Source organism: Lithobates pipiens, unplaced genomic scaffold, assembly GCF_037356315.1.
Source record: "Lithobates pipiens isolate NorthernLeopardFrog02 unplaced genomic scaffold, aLitPip1_a1.2 Scaffold_18, whole genome shotgun sequence".
Classification (NCBI taxonomy): domain Eukaryota; kingdom Metazoa; phylum Chordata; class Amphibia; order Anura; family Ranidae; genus Lithobates; species Lithobates pipiens.
Window position 1 is genome coordinate 52,252,948 of NW_027507758.1, and position 16,238 is coordinate 52,269,185.

At 43.3% G+C, this 16,238-nt stretch overlaps 1 long non-coding RNA gene across 1 annotated transcript in view; it reads left to right on the forward strand.

Annotated features, from left to right (window-relative positions):
- The window catches only part of LOC143990051 (uncharacterized), a 29,643-nt gene extending 16,216 nt beyond the window's left edge, over positions 1–13,427 (forward strand). Inside the window, exon 2 of the long non-coding RNA XR_013277124.1 lies at positions 12,971–13,427. This is a non-coding gene — a long non-coding RNA (uncharacterized LOC143990051). The remainder of the gene's footprint in view (positions 1–12,970) is intronic.
- Positions 13,428–16,238: the final 2,811 nt, after the last annotated feature.

Here is a 16,238-nt window from a genome sequence, read left to right on the forward strand (position 1 = left end):
GTTTGTTTGTTTTTTTTTCATTTTAATGCAAATGTTTTATAGCAGAAAGTAAAAAATAAGTGTATTAATTTTCAAAATTGTCGTTCTTTTTTTGTTTATAAAGCAAAAAATTAAAAAAGCCACAGGGGTGACCAGATATCACCAATAGAAAGTTCTATATATGGGGAAATAAAGGACATCAATTTTGTTTGTGTACAGCATTGCATGACCGCGCAATTGTCAGTTAAAGTAACGCAGCTTGTATCACAAAAGATGGCCTGGTCATGAAGGGGGGGGGGGGTAAATCTTCCAGAGGGTAAGTGGTTAATAATGTGCAGGTGTGCGAATTGTTATTATCACGGCTATAAAGATATTTAAAATAACCAGAAAAAGGCTATCTATAGGTGTGACCCCGCAATCTCTTGTATAAAGGTCGGGGCACTGTTTAGTCTGGCCAGCTTGCTGGTAATGGTATCCCAGGTCACAGAACAAATATCTAGGATCTAGAGATCTGCTAAGAGGCGTCTTTATCGCATTTCAGCTGATGCTGTCAGGGGGGGTTAAATAAGTTTTCATTGACTGCATTTCTGCTCTGAAGCAGACTGAGACAAATGAGTGTTAAGTAAACTCAGTGACAGACTTGCTAACGTAAGCATTCCAGGCCGCTGCATGCTCCTGCCTGTATCACAGCCTCAGATTATGACACCTCCAGAATAGCCTCAATGAACACACATCCAGCTGTCAGGATCTTTTCTCTTGGAACAGCTGAAAACAAGCTTCGGAGGAGTGCGGACACCCAGCTCAGCGCCATGTTTGTCTCATTAGCGGTAAAACACATATAGGGGCTTAAAGCGGACCTTCCAGCAACATTACAAGTCTGCATGAATACATTCCTCTGTGACACAATTGTAGCGGCGGCTCCTGAAAAGCACGCGCTATGCGTTTTTCAAAATTAAACTTTACCTAAACTGCAGTTTGGTTTGAGTATTATTTGTCTAAATTTTCTTTATCAGTCTGACTGGACTGTGAAATGTTCAGCCCGGCCACAGGGGGCACTGTCTCCTCTGGCAGGCGTGGAACTATGGTCTGGTCAGGTGTTTAAATTACTCTCTCTCTCTGAGTCAGGTGAGTGGGAGTGGCCCTCTCGCTGTGTCCTCTGGGAGAGGGTATTTAAGATGCAGACGTCACGAGGTTCGGGGTTCTGGTCCAGTATGATGTACTGATTACTTGGTCCTGGTCCTCCTGACCAGCCCCCAGGAAGGCTATGGCCTGGGGTGCTGATCCACCCGACTTTAATGCCTCGGGGGCTGGCTAGTCCAGGGCAAGGAAACTAAAGGAGGATTCTGAGGTGGTTGGGTGTCGTCTCCAGTTCAGGAGAGACCCAGTGTACTTCAAGCATTCCAGGGGAGGACTCGTTAGAAGAACACCACGTACGTGTTGGTTTTCTTAACAAGAGCCTGGAAGGGCTGAAGTTACCGAGAGAATCCGATCTTGTGGATATCGCCAAGCAGGCTGAAAGATCCAGGTATCCTACAAGTGTTCTAAAGTTTAGTTTACTACATGCTCTGCAACAACGTCTGTGACAAAGACTTTGTTCCTGAGTAAGCACCTTGTTGGCTGCTAGGCCTTGTGAGAGAGGGACTGTCCAACCTGAGTGCTCATCCAGCTGCGAATGGCTATTCTCTGGATGCAGTCAAAGTAAGCAAGTTCTTTAATGTTTTTGGACTTTGACATAAGAGTACCTGAGCCTCCTTTCCAACCCTCTGATCCCAAGTTGAAAGACTGTTCAATGGTTTGAGTTTTTAGCAAATAAAATCCATTCAAGTGGATCTATTGTCAGTCTCAAGTTACTGGGTCACTTACCACGGTACATCCCCTAGACGTGCCACAAGGAGAACGGAAGGTAACGGTAAGCCCAAAAATAACCAGCAGCTCCTTGGAAGAGCTCTTCCTTTATTATTATAATATTATTATATTATAAATTATTATTTTATTATTAATTTTATATTATTATATTAGAAAAGTGCCCTTGGACTTCAGGCGCCTTTGCCTAAGCTGAGATGGTGTTCAGTTTGCCTCTCCCTGGTCAGTGGTTGTGGGGTCTGCGGGCAGGGGGCTTATCAGAATCTGGAACTTCTCTTTAACAAGGGGGCCCCCAGATCCAGGCCCCACCCCATGTGAACGAGTATAGGTTACATCGTACCCCTACTCATTCACCAAAAAAAGTGTCAAAATTAAATAAAAACACAGAGACACTTTTTGATAATTCCTTTATCAAAAAAACTGAACAATTGAATCCTGTATTGGTTCCAGGTCAATGGCAGCAGCAGATTTGTGGTGAGGGGTTGTTATTGTAGGACCTTTTTTTTATTTTTATTTTTTTTTACCGTTTCAGCCCCCCCCCCTGAAAATCTGATCTCCATTGTGTAAACCAATCATTGCCCTTGAGTATACGTCACACTTGGAGTTGAGGGGGTTGGTAAAAACACATAGTTGAGCCTTGCTTTTACCTCCCCCAACCGCTCCCTCTTAAACTTCAAAGGCAACGGACAGGACAATATACATCTAGCAAAATGATCCCTGGTCATATTTGGTGGGCAGTACCGCCTGTTAAACGCGACCCATTCAACTAAATTGGAACGGTGCTGCTACCGCCCCACAATGGGTCAAATGCCCACTGAGTGATCCTCTGTGGATCGCTCTTTAGAGGAGAAAGCATGTGTAAATGAATCATAATTCTCCATGCTTTTTCTTTTCAATTGTGGCAAAAACCCCCCTCAAAAAATGAGATCACCTTGGAGTGTCTACTTTCCAAAAAGGGATAATTTGGGGGTTCTTGTACTGTACTGCCATTTTTAGTTGATAGCAATTTTATTTGGGTACAGCATCGCACACATTTGTCAGTTTAAGTAACGCAGTGCCGTATCGCAAAAAATGGCCTGGTCATTAAAGGGGTAAATCCTTCCGAGGCTGAAGTGGTTAATAACAGAAAGTAGGGAATTTTTTATTTTTTTTATTTTTTTCAATTTTTTTTTGTCTTGTTGCATTTATATAGTAGAAAAATAAAAACCCAGTGTTGAGTGTAAAGTCTGGTGCAGCTGTATTAGGTCCCTTTCACGCCGGGGTACTTTGCAGGCTCTACAGCGCTAAAAATAGCGCCTGAAAATCGTCCTGAGACAGCTGCTGATTTGTCTTCAGTGTGAAAGCCCCGAGAGCTTTCACACTGGAGCGGTGCGCTGGCAGGACGGTAAAAAAAAGTCCTGCAAGCAGCATCTTTGGAGCGGTGAAGGAGCAGTGTATATAGCACTCCTTCACCGCTCCTGCCCATTGAAATCAGTGGGGCACCGGGGCTATACCGCCGGCAAAGTGCCTCTGCAGAGGTGCTTTGCTGTGGTTTTTAACCCTTTCTCAACCGCTAGCAGGGGGGGGTAAAACCACCATGCTAGTGGCCAAATAGCACCGCAAATCCGACGGTAAAGTGCCTCTAAAAATAGTGGCGCTTTACTGCCAATGCACCTCCCGCCCCAGTGTGAAAGGGGTCTTAGCAACCAATCAGCTTGAAGTGTTACTAAACCCATAACAGTAAAATCAGTCTGTATATACAGTAAATCATGCACGTTATACTCACTGTGGAACCTAAGGGGTTAATCCTGTGCATTGTGTAAAAAAACTGTTTGATCCTGTCTTCTCTAATCCTCCACTTCTTCCACTGTCCCCAATCCATCTCCTGATAAGACAGAGCTTTTGGAGTCACTCTGCACATGCTCAGTTTGGTGTGTATTGCTAAGGTTTTTTATTTATTTTTTCCTTGGGAGGGTGCATGTGATCAGCACTGGGCCAATCAGCACTGTCCAGACAGGGGGTCAAGGGTCACGCAGGTTCATAGGACAGTCAGAGCGGAATGGAAACTCCTCCTACAATCTTTAACCAGACACTGATAGAAGTCATAAGACTGCTATGTACTGCTGATGAGAAAATGTATTTAGCAGTTTATATTTACTAAATAATTGCATTTCCATGCTCTGTGTACTGTGGGAGACCAGATATAGTGAATGCAGGGTCCTGGGTTTAGTGACACTTTAACTGAACAAGCTGAAGTTAGAAGCTGATTGGCTACCATGCAGAGCTGCACCAGATTTTGCACTCTCCAGGTATGATAAATGAACCCCCTATTTGTCTCAAAAAATTATATAAAATGAATTTGGATACAGTGGTGCATGTAATTGTTAGTCAAACTATCACAGTGCTGAAAACTGAAAACTAGACTGGTATGAAGGCTATTACAGACTGGTACTTAAGTGGTTAATAAAGGATGACCAAAGTCATGTCTGAATATATTGGAAAAAGGGTACGTGATTGAATATCGCTTCTCTTTATTGTTCCCTTGCTTGGAAACCAACATTCATATCACATCCTATGATATAATTAGTCTCTCCCCTTTAATTACAGACTGCGGAGTATTTGTGCTAAAGGTTAACAAAATCACTTTCCAGCTGGCTTGCGGGTTTCAGATCAGAGCTTCTGTTTTATCAGTTGGATGTCTGCGAGTTTTGTTTCTTTGATTGCTTCACTCTGCTGACCGGGCAAATATTAATTATCATAATATCACTTAGCATTCTTTTCATTCTCCTATTTTTAAACAACATGAAAAAGCTTTTCATGTGCTGCACCCTCATGGAGGAATGTCACCCCAACAAACCTTGACACCTCAGGCCTTGAAACACACCCTGAAATCTTAGTATTTTGAGCCAAGGTACCAAGTGTCATCATTATTGACAAAAGCCAACACCCGGGGCCAAACATAGACTAATAGACTATTGTTATTGAATTAAAGTGTACCTAAACTAAAAAAGTGAATACTCGATCATATAGGGAACATCTAAAAAAATGTAATTGTACTACCTAAGCAGTGTTCTGAAAAATCTACCTTGAATTCCTTGATTTTTAATTTGACTTCCATGTGGCTGTATGCTTCCTGTGCCTAGAGAGTTATAACTATATATCCGCAGTGTGAGATCACCTAGGGCACTTTTCCTCCCACTGACACCAACAACGGGACATAATTCCTGTTACTGACAATAACAAGGGGGCACTATTTCTCCAATCACCACCAATGATGGGGCACTATTCCTCAAGCTGACACCAATGATGGGGCACTATTCCTCCCACTGATACCAATAATGGGCACTATTCCTCCCACTGATACCAATAATGGGCACTATTCCTCCCACTGATACCAATGATGGGGCACTATTCCTCCCACTGAAACCAATAATGGGCACTATTCCTCCCACTGATACCAATGATGGGGCACTATTCCTCCCACTGATACCAATAATGGGCACTATTCCTCCCACTGATACCAATAATGGGCACTATTCCTCCCACTGATACCAATGATGGGGCACTATTCCTCCCACTGATACCAATAATGGGCACTATTCCTCCCACTGATACCAATGACGGGGCACTATTCCCCCCACTGATACCAATGATGGGGCACTATTCCTCCAACTGATACCAATGATGTGCACTATTCATCTCATGGATGCAAATGATGTGACGCTATTCCTCCCATGCATACCAATGATGGGGCACTATTTCTCTCACGGATGCAAATGATGGGGCACTATTCCTCCCACTGATACCAATGATGGGACACTATTCCTCCCACTGATACCAATGATGGGACACTATTCCTCCCACTAATACCAATGATGGGGCACTATTCCTCCCACGGATACCAATGATGAGGCACTATTCCTCCCACTGATACCAATGATGGGGCATTATTCCTCCTACTGATACCAATGATGGGGCACTTATTCTCCCACTGATACCAATGATGGGGCACTATTCCTCCCACTGATACCAACAACTCTGGGATTGTCCTCCCTGTGCAGCAGACCCCCCCAGCCCTCCTTAATACTTAAAAATAATTAATTAATCATGGCCCTGAAACAGCAACAGGAGCCATTAGCTCCTGCTGCTGCCAATCACAGCCAATGAGGAGGAAGCGTGGGGCGGGACTGAACTCAGCCCTGTAGCAAAGGGGGCAAGCGGCATTGAGAGGAGCCAGGAGTGCTGGCAGGGGGAATCCAGAAGAAGAGGAGTGGGGCTGCTCTGTGCAAAACCACTGCACAGAGCAGGTAAGTATGACCTGTTTGTTATTTTAATAATAAAAAAAATTGAATATTTACAATCACTTTTCAGGTCAATTTTACTTTAAAGTTTATGTTTTATGCTTTTAAACTGTTATCTTATATCTTTATAATTTCTTTTTGTAACTTATTTTACAAAGAAGGTAATACAGGGTATGCCTATAAAATTGAGTTTACAAAGATAGGTTTCTAAAGAGAGAGCATAGCTGATGCTCTTTTTATTATCTCACACACTGAAGCTTCATACAGGCCTATCTGAACAGCGATGAGGATAGAGGTACTGAGCTCTTTAAAAAGTAACTCCACTTTTGTTGAGAAAAAAACATTCCCCTCTGGGTGATCCATGTATATTACAGGGATTTTAACAAACTTTGTTGCAGATTCCAACCTTTTGTTATTCTAAATAAATCCCTGTGTGTTTGTATCCATATGGGAAACTGAGTCTAATGGGATTGGTTTCATAATTATCAATCAGCTGTGCACCTACAGGGCTCTAATGAGGAAAGCTGCTGGGCATTCCTGGTGGCTTCCCTATAACCGTGATTTCCTATTAAGTATCTCACCAAAAATGAAATTTTTTGTTGCAGGGGATGTCTGAAATCTGACTCAATTAATTTTTTTATTTATTTCAGTTACTTAAAGTGGTGTTGCCACCAAAAAAATAAAGCTACTTAAAATTCGTAAAAAAAATCCAAAAAAAATAATTGGCAAAAAAAAAATTTTTTACTCACCTCTAAATACCGGTTGCTAGGGGGTCCCTCGTAGTCTGCCTTCTTCATTGCCCGCACATTCACCTGGGACCTGTCATGTGTCCCAGGTGACTGTACGGCGTATCACGGCGCCCTGCGCCGCTCGCGCATGCGCAGTGGGTGCCCGGCTGTGAAGCCACAGCCGGGTGCCCACAGTATGCATGACGGCGCCGCGAGCGGAGCGGGGAGCGAGGGGGGGGCTTCGTTCCCCCGCATCGCTGGACCCTGGGGCAGGTAAGTGTCCGATTATTAAAAGCCAGCAGCTGCAGTATTTGTAGCTGCTGACTTTTAATTTTTTTTTTTTAGGGGGTACCCCACTTTAACCACTTTCAGACCGGACCATTTTGCTGGTAAATGACCAGAGGTCTTTTTACAATTTGGCACTGCGCTGCTTTAACTGGTAATTGCGCGGTCATGCAATGTTGTACCCAAACAAAATTTGCGTCCTTTTCTTCCCACAAATAGAGCTTTCTTTTGATGGTATTTGATTGCCTCTGCGATTTTTATTTTTTGCGATATAAACGTAAAAAGACCGCAAATTTTGAAAAAAAATGATATTTTCTACTTTTTGTTATTAGAAAAATCCAATAAACTCAATTTTAGTCATACATTTAGGCCAAAATGTATTCAGCCACATATCTTTGGTAAAAAAAAAGTCAATAATTGTATATTTATTGGTTTGCGCAAAAGTTGTCACATTTACAAACTAAGGTACATTTTCTGGAAATTACGCAGCTTTTAGTTTACGACTGCCTATCTCATTTCTTGAGGTGCTAAAATGGCAAGGCAGTACAAACCCCCCCCAAATGACCCCATTTTGGAAAGTAGACCCCCTAAGGAAATTGATAAGTGGCATGTTGAGCCCATTGAATATTTTATTTTTTTGCCTCAAGCGATTGAATAATGACAAAAAAATTTTTTTTTTTTTTTTTTTACACAAAGTTGTCACTAAATGATATATTGCTCACACATGCTATGGGCATATGTGAAATGACACCCCAAAATAAATTCTGCTGCTTCTCCTGAGTACGGGGATACCACATGTGTGGGACTTTTTGGGAGCCTAGCCGCGTATGGGGCCCCGAAAACCAAGCACCGCCTTCAGGCTTTCTAAGGGCGTAAATTTTTGATTTCACTTCTCACTACCTATTACAGTTTTGAAGGCCATAAAATGCCAAGATGGCACAAAACCCCCACAAATGACCCCATTTTAGAAAGTTGACACCCCAAGCTATTTGCTGAGAGGCATGTTGAGTCCATGGAATATTTTATATTTTGCCACAAGTTGCGGGAAAATTACAAACTTTTTTTTTTTTTTTCACAAAGTTGTCACTAAATGATATATTGCTCACGCATGCCATGGGCATATGTGAAATGACACCCCAAAATAAATTCTGCTGCTTCTCCTGAGTACGGGGATACCACATATGTGCGACTTTTTGGGAGCCTAGTCGTGTACGGGGCCCCGAAAACCAAGCACCGCCTTCAGGCTTTCTAAGGGCGTTACAGTTTTGAAGGCCATAAAATGCCAAGATGGCACAAACCCCCCCCAAATGACCCCATTTTGGAAAGTAGACACCCCTAAATTTAGGGGTACACTAGTGAGACTAGGTAATAAATGGCGGGTGCCCTGAAACTATAAAAAAATAACTAACCAACCAGCGTCACCTGTAACAGTTATATGGTGATCACTGGTGAAAGGGTTAACTAGGGGGCAATCAGGGGGCTTTATGCGGTAGTATATGGGGGTCCCTGGCGCTATAAAAAGCTGCGGCGAACCTAAATACCTACCTGCCTAACTAGCGTCACCTGTGACACTAATACAGCGATCAGAAAAATGATCGCTTATTAGGCTGGGTTCACACTGGAGCGATGCGGGAACGCCATGAATCCGCGGCGGGTTCCCGCATCGCATGCCTCCCGGCGGCAGTTCACACTGCCCTATGCGAACTGCTGGGAGTGTCAGTGAAATGGTAATGACACCCCCAGATCAGTTCGCATATCGCAGTGCGATCTGCAAACTCGGATCGCATGGTGTGAACACCCATGCGATCCGATTCTGCTGCGGGCCAAAAAAAGGGTCCCGTGCGAATTTGCGGCGGGTGCGGCGGGTGCGATGCGAATTCAGCCATACTATCTGTATGGCTGAACTTGAATCGCACAGAGATCGGATGTGATTTGCACTGCAGTGTGGTGCGAATCACATTCGTTCTCATAAACCGCTGCAATGTGAACCCAGCCTTAGTGACACTGGCGACGGGGGGTGATCACGGGGTTAAACCTTTATTGGGGGGGTACATTAGAACTAAAGGGGGCTAACCCTAACTGCCCTAACAGTTATTACAGTCACAAATGACACCAATGGAAAAAAAAAAAAAAAAAAAAATGACATTGGTGTCACTGTGACTGGGGGGCAGGGGTAATTGGGGGGGTGATCGGGGGGGTGTGAGTGTGCCTGGCATGTTCTACTGTGTAGTGTCGTGTTGGTGCAACTCACCGATCCTCTCTCCTCGGTGTCGGAACGAAAAATACCGACACGGAGGAGAGATTACATCCCTTCCTCTCCTGTGTTTACATTACAGGAGAGGAAGTGATGTCACGGAGGATTTTCATTCATCGGGAGCGATCGCGAGGGGGTGGCCATGAATGAATGGCCGTCCCCTCATCCGGGATCGCTCCTGAACGAATACCGACCGCCGCAGGCACCGGGCGGGGGCCCGATCGGGCCCCCGACCCGCGGGCAGGCAAGGACGTACATGTAAGCCCTTATGCCTGCCCGTGCCATTCTGTCGACGTACATCGTCGTGCGGCGGTCGGGAAGTGGTTATATAGCGCCATCAATTTACACAGCACTTTACATATACATTGTACATTCACATCAGTCCCTACCCTCAAGGAGCTTACATTCTAAGGTCCCTAACTCATAACTTAATTCAAACTTCTGGGAAAATTGGTGAGCCAATCACACAAGCAGGAAATTATGTTTCTGGGGAGTGGTCAGTATACATTCTGTGTACAGAACACCTCCAGGCAGCCATATTGCAATGCATTTTCAGAAAATTACAGAGCTGCAGATTGAATAGGAAAGGTCATTTTTTACCACTTCCTGCCCGGCCTATAGCAGAATGACAGCTGAGCAGTGGTTCAGTTTTCCTGACTGGGCGTCTTATGACGTCCTTCAGGATAACAGTTGCCGCACCCGTGGGGGCACACATTGCGGCGATCAGCGGTGCGGTGTGTCAGTCTGACACACCACTACATCGATCTCGGTAAAGAGCCTCTGGCGGAGGCTCTTTACCACGTGATCATCCGTGTCCAATCACGGCTGATCACGATGTAAACAGGAAGAGCCGTTGATCGGCTTTTCTGCACTCGCGTCTGACAGACGCGAGTAGAGGAGAGCCGATCAGCTGCTCTCCTGACAGGGGGGGGCTGTGCTGATTGTTTATCAGTGCAGCCCTCCCTCAGATGCCCACACTAGACCACCAGGGAAGCCCCCAGGACCACCAGGGAAGCCTTCAGCATGTGGATGGCCAGGTACATCCCCCATGGCCATCCACATGTGAAAAAATATACCCAAAATATGCCAATCAGTGCCCACAAATGGGCACTGACTGGCACCTCTGTGGCCAATTACAAAACAGAGATGCCCGGCAATGCCACCCATCAGTGTCATCAGTGCCACCCATCAGTGTCATCAGTGCCACCCATCAGTGCCCATTCATGCCCATCAGTGCCCATCTATCAGTGCCCATCAATGCCCATCTGTGACACCTATCAGTGCCACCCATAAGTACCCATCAGTGCCACCCATAATTTCCCACCAGTGCCACCTACGAGTGCCCATCAGTGCCACCTATGAATGCCCATCAGTGCCGCATATCAGTTCCACCTATCAGTGCCCATCAGTGCCACCTATGAGTGCCACCTATCAGTGCCCATATCAGTGCCTGTCGTTGAAGAAGAATGTGTACTTATTTACAAAAAAAGTAACAGAAACAAAGCAAAACTTGTTTTTTTTTTCCAAGTTTTCGGTCTTTTTTTATTTGTTGCACAAAAAATAAAAATCGCAGAGGTGATCAAATACCACCAAAATAAAGCTCTATTTGTGGGAACAAAATGATAAAAAATGTGTTTGGGTACAGCGTTGTATGACCGCGCAATTGTCATTCATATTGGTGGGGCAGGAAGGGGTCTAAGGCTGGATTCACACCTATGCATTTTTGGTGCTTTTTGCATTTTGTAGATTTGCATTACAGTTGATTTATCATGGTTTCCTATGGAACCCGTTCTGTAGTGCAAATCTGCAAAATGCAAAAAGCACTAAAAATGCACAGGTGTGAATCCAGCCTAAGTGCCTGATACTGAAGTGGTTAATAACATTCAATTACAATATGACTTGTGTTGCAATTGTATACACTATTATATTATTTTTTTTTCTTTATTTGCCATTGTTTTCCCCCATGAAAGTGGAGTTACATTTTAAACAATAGTATTCTTTATAATAAAGCAGTTAAGTATTGTCTGGTAATGTAAAAATGGCGTTCAGGTCTAAAATGTACCCTGCTCCTAATACCCATACACACAATCACTTGGAACCATTGGGTATGAGTGAAATTGAGAGTCTTCATTTCCCCTGAAATAATAGAAAAAATCTGAAGGGTCGAGGGAATGACAAATGGTAAAATGCAATGGAGGCAGTGGCCCCTGAGGGTTAAATGGTTTCTGAGGATTGAAGTTTCTTTCAACCATTGTGGACCAGTTCTTGTGTTACAAAACAACCCCTAATTAGCCAAATTATTTTATTTTTTTCTAAAAGAAAAGCAGACATTGAAAAAAGTATCAAAAATGTTAATCAATAGTGCACCACAGACAACCAAATTCACAAAAAAGGAAAACTAACAATAAAAAAGTCTAGTAGTGAATAAACTAGCAAAGCAAGAATAAAAAGAATACTACATGAAATAAACCAAACTACCCTAAATTCCCCCCCCCCCCCCCACAAAATAAAAGGGTCGATCTTTTTTGTTTTCTCTCAAGAGAATTAACCCTAAGCAGCTCAGTGAGCTGAATGAAAAGTTTCCAAAATCACTCACGCCCATCCCTTGCAACCACATACATGATTACCATAACCAAACTATTCTAGAACACTTCTTCACCCAATGACCCAAACATGAACCCACATTGCAAATCGAGTGTCATGTAACCTTTCTAAAATACCCAATGAGATTACCTAACACAAGGTTCAAATTTAATAATGCCCAGAGCAAGCCAAAGCTTTTTCCTTAGTTTTGGATAGAATGAGGGCCCCCTTTGGTGGGATTTATTGTTGCTTCCTGTTCTGGTAGGAGATGTCACAGGACAGGAAGTGAGGAAAAATATCTCCAATGGAGGAATGGATAGCAAAAAAAAAGAAAAAAAAGAAAAACGTATTTTCAAATGATTAGATTGAGGAGTTAGATAGATGAGTCAATTGTTAGAAGCTTCCGTTATGACTTTAAAGGGGTTGTAAAGGTTCGTGTTTTTTCACCTTAATACATCCAATGCATTAAGGTGAAAAAACACCTGGCAGGGACTGGCCCCCTAGCCCCCCATTTTACTTACCTAAATCTCAAACTTGTCCCACGGGGACGCACCGTCTCTCTGCCCGGGGTTCTCGGCTCTTGATTTGATAGATTGATAGCAGCGCAGCCATTGGCTCACGCTGCTGTCAATGAAATCCAATGACGTGAGCGCCAGGGGGTGGGGCCGAGTCCTGCATTTGGCCTCTATGGATGCTGAATGCTGGACTCGAGAGTGCACCTGCAAGGTAACCCCCTGGGAGAAGCGCTCTCCCGATGTGGGGAGGGGAGAGAGAGCCACCGAGGGACTTCTGAAGACCAGGTTTGGGGACACGCTGTGCAAAACGAGCTGTACAGTGGAGGTAAGTATGATATGTTTTGTTTGTTTTTTTGTTTTTTTAAAAGACCCTTTACTATCACTTTTTTCACAAGTTTTTCTAACAGGGATAAGAAAGCTACAAAACCTGCCCAAGGTTCTAACCCTTCCCCGCTTGACTAATGACTGTTTTTTTCTTTTCAGTGTCCCTCTTGGTTAGATTCTCTTGGCTTCCTATGCTGGTGACACAACAATAAGTGATGGGAACTCCCTTCAACAGTCCTATCAGTCCCACCTTTTATGTGTCAGGGCTGGGCTCAGTCCTTCCTTCTCTGAGCTGGCCACTCAGCTGTCGGCTAATTGCCAGCTCCTATCTCTCCACATTTACTCAGCTGCTGATGATATCCTGCTCGTCAGTCCTGCCTACTAAAGCCATCCAGCCCAAAGGATCTCTGCCTTCGCCTTGGTCAACATCACAGAGACTATCTCTTGCGTACCTGTTTAAAGACTTGCTTGGCTGACATCCACTCTGGCTTCATTACACTGATCCCTGACCTTCTGGCTTGGCTGACTATTAGTTCCGATTACCGAACTGTTGGCTATGTTTTGACTACGTTTGTTCTATTTACTTTTATTATTAAACAAGTGTGATTTAACTGTACTTCTGTTCCGGTCTGATTTCATGGTTTCTGACAATATGCAAGATGCTAATTTGTAAGCAGGCATTACGAAAGCCATCCTCGGCCTAGAGGTATAAATTTGAAGCAAAGCTCAATTTGTCTACACTGCACCATGATTTGTAAACTACTGGGGTCTTTGCCTGCCTAAGAAATGTTACTATAAATCCTGTATAATAATAATTACAATGGTGAGCTAACCCTTTTAAAGTAGAGGTAAACTCCACTTTTGAACTTGTACCTACAGATTGACCTATAATAAGACTTACCTGTAGGTATAGTGAATATCTCCTAAACTTGCACTGTTTAGAATACATTCACAAGGGATGCATGCGCGGGAGTAACGTCACTGTGGCCCTGTCCATTCATACAGCCGGAGCCAGCGAAACCGGAAGGAAACGTTCTTTCTTCCCGGTTCACAGGCTCTGGCTGTATGAATGGTGAAGATGTCAGTGTTGGGGATCCATGACAGCACTGTGCAGGGTGGGGGATCCATTTTACAGGTAAGTAAATAATCTGCAGGGGGGCCACTTTATTTTTATTCTAGTGGCGGTTTACTACTGCTTTATTTCTTGCTGTGGACTGACAACGTATGCCTTTTCTGAACTGATCAAAAAGTGGTGTAAGCACCCCCAGCTGTTTTTGCTAAATTACAGAATTCCTTCTCCTCTCATCAGCTTTGCAACATAGAATGAATCTCAGGTTAGATACATAAGAAAGATAAGCAATATAAGTTTCAAGTTCAGAAGATCTATGTTAAAAAAAGCATTTTTACTTAGACCCCTTTCACACCAGGGCTATAGCGCCTGCAATCCACCCAAAAGAAGCTGCACCATTGTGTGTAGTGTGAAAGCCCGAGGGCTTTCACACTACAGCGGTGCGCTGGCAGGACGTCACAAAAAAGTCCTGCCAGCAGCTTCTTTGGAGCGGTGAAGGAGAGGTGTGTTTACCGCTCCTCCACCGCTGCTCCCCATTGAAATCAATGGGGCAGAGCTGTAATACCGCCGGCTAAACACTGCTATTGTGGCGTATTGCCGGCGGTTTTAACCCTTTCTCAGCCGCTAGCGGGGGGGTAAAACGCCCCGCTAGCTCCCGAAATGTGCCGCAAATCCTGCGGTAAAACGCCGCTAAAAATAGCAGCGTTTTACCGCCCACGCTATCGGCGGTGTGGTGTGAAAGGGGTCTTAATATATGAGGCACAGGAGTTTATCTCCTACAAAATGGCATCAGGGTAATTTCCATTATTGGAGCTATAAGAGTAACATGCCATCGCCCAATCCCAACCCTCGAAAGAAAGCACATAACAGTGACGAAACACATTGGACAGAGTCTGGGTGATGTTATCACACACAATACAAACCAGGAAGTGGCTGCATGTTGTATGTATATTGGCTGCAGATGAAATACCACTGATGATATAAATTGCACTTTTTAATTGGTCCAATAAGTAGTAGCGTACAATAAGTTTTGCTTTTGCCCTGAGTGTCGCTGGAGACATGTGGATGGTGTCCTGAACCAAAGGACCCAAAGAAGGGAACATTTCTAATATATGGGTCATAAAGTGAAGGTGAGAGCAGATTTTAATTGCACAGCATGATTGGCGGTGGAGTGTTTTTTTGGAAACATTGGGAATTTGGTTGCACGAGACATGGAAGTTTGATTTATGTTATAAAGAACAACACTGTGTTTATGTTGTTGGAGTTGTATTCAGTATATACACACTTAAAGTGTTACTAAAGCCACAACAGTAAAATCAGTCTGTATATGGCGTAAAGCATGCTTGTTATACTCACTGTGGAACCTAAGGGGTTAATCCTCTGCATTGTATAAAAAGGCTGTTTGGTCCTGTCTTCTCTGATCCTCCCCTTCTTCCACTGTCCCCAATCCATCTCCTGATAAGACAGAGCCTTTGGAGTCACTCTGCACATGCTCAGTTTGGTGTGTATAGGTGGCTAGAAAGTTTTTTTCTTTTTTTTTCTTGGGAGGGTGCATGTGATCAGCACAGGGCCAATCAACACTGTCCAGACAAAAAATCAGGGGTCCTGCAGGCTCACAGAGCAATCAGAGTAGAATGAAAACTCCTCCTACAATCTTTAACCAGACACTGATAAAAGTCAGAAGACTGCTATATACTTGTGATGAGAAAAGTTATTTAGCAGTTTATATTTACTAAAATAATTTAATTTCCATGTTCTGTGTACTCTGGGAGACCAGATATAGTGAATGCAGGGTCCTGGGTTTAGGAACATTGTAAAGAGGTAGCAATGTATGCTTTTTTACTTGTACCCACAGGTAAGCCAATAATAAGGCTTACAGGTACAGTGAATACCTCGTGCATAAATGTGCAAGGTTTAGGAGATATTCTGATTTGTAGCAGCAGGTGAGGTCACCAACACAAGTGCACTGCGCTCAGCGGTGACATGGCGCCACTGAAGTGATTCGTTTACAGGTAAGTCAGTCTGTTGTAATGTGCTAGTGTGCAGTGTATACTAGCATATTATGGCATTAACCTATAGGGGGGACGTTTTTATATCTATCTATCTATCTATCTATCTATCTATCTATCTATCTATCTATCTATCTATCTATTAATATATATATATATATTATATTATATTATATATATATATCTATATATATATATATATATATATATATATATATATATATATATATATATGTGTATGTATATATATATATATATATATATATATATATATATATATATATATATATATATATATATATATATATGTGTGTATGTGTATATATATATATATATATATATATATATA